We start from the raw sequence: 6,686 nt of genomic DNA on the forward strand, positions 1-6,686 counted from the left end.
TTTTTTTTTGGTATACCATTACTATACTCAAGATCACTGGAAAGAAAATATTAATTGATTTTTCAGATATGTCTACATTAAATTCATACAAATATAAAAAAAAAAAAAAAAAAACTAAAATAATGAAATAAAAATCACAATCAAAATAATTGATTGAGCACATAACCAAAACTATAATGTATATCCCAAATAATTTTCCAATGACTGTCGGATGTTGACAAGCTCCCATTAAAAATATATATACATACAATCATATTATCATTATTTTGTGCATGATATGAGTGGTATTGGTATTATGATATTTTGTCAAATAAGCCACGAATTCCTCATATGATTTGAAACCATTCAAGCTGTAACATCTGGAACTTTTTTTGTTCATTCCATTGTTAGAGTTGATTTAGCGATGATTTGTCAACTTAAATATAATTCATGATAATTATATTTAAATATCATTTTAATTATTATTATTTTGATCCATATATTTTTAAAATATTTAATTTGATCCTTATACTTTCCATTTTAATAGATTTTGGTCTCTATACTTTCAAAATATTCATTTTAGTCATTGTACTTTAGTTCATTTTAGTTCTTAAACTTTTAAAAATGACCATTTGATCTACTTAAAAATGAAGTAAAAATGAGAATGAATGGGACCAAAATGAACATTTTAAAAGTACATGACCAAAATGAATCAAAGTTAAAGTATATTGATCAAAATAAACCAAAATCTTTTTTTTAAAAAAAAAAATCCAACATCACAAATATATAGATAAATAGTATTTAAACCATAAATTTATCATTTTTCAAAAATTATAGGAACACTTTGGCATTCGCCTTCAATTACTTATGCAAATGGATACCCCCTTCTATTGGTCGAATCAAAATGACTTTTAGGAAAGAACGACATAGAAAAATGCAATTTTTATGGTGTTTCGAAATGATTAAAGGAGAGATTGTGCTAATTCTTCTTAGATTTTGTGTACTATTGACTCATGTCGATATGTTGGAGGCCATGGCTATTCGAGAGAGTTTGTTCGTGGCAGCTGAAGTAAGTTTCCTTGATTTGAAGGTGGAAACTGACTCCATGCATGTTGCTGCTCTTTTATAGAATAAGCCAATTGGTGATTTTTTTTTGAGGTGGGGTGATTATTAGTGAAGCGAAGAGGAAAGTTCATCAATTTCGAACTTGTGTATTTTGGCACTATTGGCATCAAGCAAATCGATTGGTTCATGAAGCAGCTCAGTGGACGTTGCAGACAAAGGTGTCGATAATTCAGATAGAAGAAATTTTAGAGAAGGTTTGGGAAACATATGTGCGTGAACAAAGGTTGACGTCAAATGAGCTTGCTGTCGATCAACCAGATGTACCTCTTGAGACAGTGACGTTCTTTGCTTCTTTATTTTTCTTCGTGTTGGTTGTTTTGTTGTTCTTGTTCTTCTTCAAATAAATAAATAATAATTAAGAAAATTCAAGGAAAATTTTTATAAATGAAAAAATTCCAAAAATATTTATATTTTATAGCTACTTTTGTAACTTTTTACTATAAAGTATAAATATTTTTAAATATTCTTTTGTATTTAAAAAGTCCCATTTTTTAATTCTTAAAAATTAACAAATTTATAAAGTAAACATATACTTAACACAAATTTTGAATTTGACTTTTGAACACTTAATTATATAACATGTTTTTTTTTTTTTTTTCACATTCATAAACACCAAATATATTCCAAACAAACGAAAACTTTTAACAGTTACTTAGCCTTCAAACATGAACATTGAAGAAGTTTAGAAATTGATAATTTTTTGTGTCTTCTTGAAAAATGTAACATATATTCACCATACAAATAATATTTTCACCACATACTTTAAACACTCAATTACATAACAATTTTATTTACATCCTAAAGATATGTCATATTTCAATAAAGGAATATTTTCTCTACTTTCCAGCCTTCAATTTTTAACCCTCATTTAGTTTTAAATCAACCATAAATGTTAATTAAAAAAATCAATTATTATCTTGTTTTTTTCTCATTTATAAAATATAAATTTCAATTTTTATGGTCAATGATTTTTTTTCCTTTTTTAGCAAACATTTGATTCTTTACACTTTGCACTAATACAACAAAGTGATTTTTTCTTTCTTTCTTTCTTTCTTTCTTTTTTTTTTTTGTGCAAACTTGTTTTTTTACAAACATTTTTTACAGTTAGTTTTTATAGTTAAATCTAATTTTCCACTTACAAATAAAATAATAATGTTCATAAAAATGTCTATGTACACATAAAGAAACGCATAGCAATGAACAACACTTAATACATAAAAAATTGTTCTAACAATTAAATAAATTTTAGGTTATAAAAAATAGACTCCAAACTTAAAACTAACGAACATCAAATTAATTGTTTAGAAGAATCATGCAATTAGTTTAAAAAACATGAATGTTACAAAAGGATATCACAATTTTTCTTTTAGTAACCACCCTTATGTATATAAATATAGCATTAACATAGACAATATTATTATTTATATAACCAAGACCCCTACAAAATATTTTAATAGTCTTAAAATGTATAGGTCGGAGTTGTTTGTCGGAGGTGCTTGTGCAAAGGTGGTGGTCGGAGTTGGTCGCTGGAATTATTGTCAGAGGTGGTTGCCAAAGCCTACAGCTAGTCATTGAAGTTGGCCGTGTGAAAGTGGTCGTTAGAGTGTGGTAGCAATAGTTGCTGAACTATTGAAAATATTAGAGAGTGGGAGATTTGATCGAGTTGGTAAAATTAACCAACTCAACTCCACCAACAAATGTTGGTGTGCCACATTGAGTCGGTAAGTTTTACCAACTCAACCCAACTCATGTTGGGATGCCAAACACCTCTTTATTAATTTTTACTCTAAAGATCCTGGAAATATATTTGCATTTTTTACATAGAAATTATTATTATTTAAACAATTTTTAGAAAATTAACTACAAATGACTAGTTTCAATCTCTACTGAATGTACAATAGAATGAACATGGTATTTTAAATTAGAAAGTTTTAATTTTCAACCCTAAATTTTGGGTTGTATCAATTTAAATTTTGAACTAATAATTGATATATTTCAATGGCAAACTTTTATAAATGTATCAATTAACACTTACCTTCAGACTTAGTTCAAAAATTGTCACACAAAATAAATAATTGTTTCAATTAAACTTCTAAATTGTTATAAATGAATCAATTTAGGCACTTTTTTAAGATTACATTTGAAAATTGTCAATACATTCATTCTTACTCGTTTGTAGATATCTTAAAATGTCGGATTAATAAAATGGACAATTATAATTTATCCATAGTAATGTGAAGGAATCAAATTCCTTTGCAGAAGCATGTGATCGCTTTTTGCTCAATTTTGTTACAGGAATATACAAAACAAAACAAAATAAGATTAAACATGCTTTTACAAAAAAATGTGGGATAAATCTAATTACCTCTGAAGAACCTCTTCTTCATATCTTCTTCCGGTCTTGAATAAAAGTAACACGAACAATAGGATTGTGTACTTGATGCTACGAGCAAGACACGACCATAAGACTTTTCTGCTATTCATTTTGGACAAGGAGGATGGTGGGATCCTTTTTGAAAGTTGAGGAAAGGGAAATATTTTGGCAGAGAACTTTTCTCTTTGATTTTGAGAGTAAGAGAGTGAAAGGGAGATTGAGAGAGCTTTTTCTGGGAAAATGTTCAATCACTCAGCAAATGCAGACTCCTCTGCCATTTCAATACATGAGGGGAGTTGTAACTCTCATCACCCCACTAACCACTCCCTTACAACTAACAGAAGTTATTTAATTAATTTAATTTAAATAAATTAAATTAACTAAATCTAATTTAATAAATCCAATTAAATATTATATATTTAAATTAATTTACATATGAATCATATTCTAATGTACGTAATATCTCTTAACCTATAGTTTTAATATGATTCCCAATTCACATTAATCTTAACCTATGGTTTAAATATGAATCTAATTTATATTAAATTAATATTTGAATCTTATTAAAAAATTACTCATATTATATAATTTAATTTGACTTTATATTATAATGTATTATATATATTATATTAATTGCATCATAAATTCCCTTTAGTATTAATTTGAACATTTCAAAATTTTCAACCTCAAAATCTTTGTTTAATTCATTTGTGAGCTAGTAGAAGAACCTAATAGACCTACAGGTATAAGCTCCAATGATACAAGATTAATTAATTAAATTCTTTAATTAAATTAATCAACATTCATTAACTATGGGTAGTCCACTAAAGATCTATAGTTGCACTAGTTTAAACTGTAGTATATTTATTTGTCCATTAATTTGATCATTTTATGTAAGTCAATCCTTCACAAGTTGTTCGTAATTATAGTTAGGTTAAATTATCGTTTTACCCTTATAATTACCTATTTCTCCTTAAGTACTACTGATCCTCTAATGAACAAATTGTTTATGGTACTACCATAAACCAAGTTCCTCTCGAGCCAGTAAGAGGGTGAGGTGAGATCTCATTGTTCAAGTCTCAATACTTAAGGGAATAACCTTTCTCCTTACCCTTAGGTCGAGAAAGAGTGAATTTCATCTTATGAAGTTACGTTCCCTTCTCGACATCGTCTCCAAAATGGTAGGCATATTGAGTCTGCAACTAAGGACACTCTCACCCATATAAATTAAAGAATAACCCTCTGAGCTCACTCATAACTCACTTAGGATTAAGATCAAGATCGAGTTATATGGTTATCGTTTGAAATATTAATCTCTTCAGTGTATGGTGTTACAGATCATATATTTCGTGGTCTGGTCTTGATAAGGGTATGCACGGTTTGGTTTGGTTCGATTTTAGACCGAAATGAAATAACTCTTATTCAAGAGTACCTACAAGTGGAAGCGGATCTTTCCAATTCATTGTGACAGAATTACCACATGTACATTCAAACATACTAAAATGCATTCATAATGCTAAAGTGATCGAGAGATCATACCAGTTGAAAACTTCTTCTTCACAGAAAATCTAAAACCCAATCGTCTACCTCGAACAAGCTCCACACAAACAGAAGGAAACGGAAATGACAGAATCACTCAGAACCCTCAGTATTCTTGGAGTGAGAATCCAAAGGGTGGACTTTGTTTGGATTTGGTAGAGAGAAAGAGGGATTGTACACAACGATCAAGCAAGTGGGAGATGAGCTCGTTTATCGTATAGACAAAATGTTTGATCGTTTAGGTAAAGTATATGATCGTGTAGGAAAAAGGTAAATGATTGTCTAATCGATCGTGTAGGAAAAGGGTAAGTGATCGTCTAAACGATCATGTAGGAAAACCAAGCGATCATCTATACGATCATTTAGTAAATATCGGGAGTTAAACGATCGCTTAGGAAAAGGTAAACGATCGTTTAGTAAATAGCGCGCGAAGGTGTAATCGGTAAGCGGCCGCTTAACAATATTATATAGCTAAGCGATTGTACATGCACTATCGTATAGGCACTGATTTTCTAAGCGATGACACACTTTTTAATACAATGTTTGCGCATCTCATGCTTAACACACCATGAGCTATTTATGCGTCTCAAAGTGATCTTTCAACTCACTCATCCGTTATTAAAACAGAAGAGACGCCATCCCATTTCCCTTTTAACCGTCCAATGAGTATGATCTCATCATATTCATAACATATAAATTAATATCATATTGTTAATTACAGTATTTTTCTCCACTAGATATAAATCATATTTATATCTAATTTCCTCTAAATTAATGTATCTCATACATAAAGTTAATTATATCATATATAATTAACTAGTTCAATTATATCATATATAATCGAACTCTCTCTTGTCAATTTGAACATTTTAATCTAACCCAAAAACTGACTCTCAACTTGTATACAAGCTACCAAGGGGACCTTATGGACCTAAGGCTCGAAGCTCCAACGGTACGTGAATAGCTGACTAAACTCTTTAGTCACGATATCCACCATCCGTTAACTGCCAGGCATTCCACTAAAAATCGAAAGTTGAACTCTTCTTGCCATAGATATATTTCTATGTCCATTGGATATAACTAATCATCAGTACGATGACTCTCCACAGATGCTTGTAATTACAGCAGGCCAATGTATCGTTTCGTCCCAATAATTACATCTTCCTCTTTAAATACCACCGATCCCTCTAATAAATAATACAACATAGTCCTACTCTGTGTGAACACCTCTCGGGCCATTAGAAGGTGTGTGGTGCCACATCGTTCAAGCCCCGGAATCAACCCTTAAGAGAGCAATCTATCTACTTACCCCTGCTTTGGGGAAAGAGTGAACCTTATCTTGTGAAGATGAGTTTCCAGCTCCCAAATCAGACGAATCCCCAAAGTGGTAGGTTTGAGTCGACTCTCTGGCCACTCGCACCCATGCAAATCAAAGGACCACTCTCAATCGCAGGAGTTCACAACTCACTCAGGATTGAGGTAATGTTACCTATGGTCATCCTAGTGAAGCGAAGTCTCAGTCATAAACGAAGTTATATGACGAGACATTAACACTTCGAAGTCAGATCTTATATAAACTTTTTGTATAGGACACCCCCGCTCGCATGTCCACGACAAAAATTATCAAGATTAGACCATCTATGACAAGTCACAAACTTGTAACAATTCC

This window comes from Benincasa hispida, chromosome 9 (assembly GCF_009727055.1).
Source record: "Benincasa hispida cultivar B227 chromosome 9, ASM972705v1, whole genome shotgun sequence".
NCBI lineage: Eukaryota > Viridiplantae > Streptophyta > Magnoliopsida > Cucurbitales > Cucurbitaceae > Benincasa > Benincasa hispida.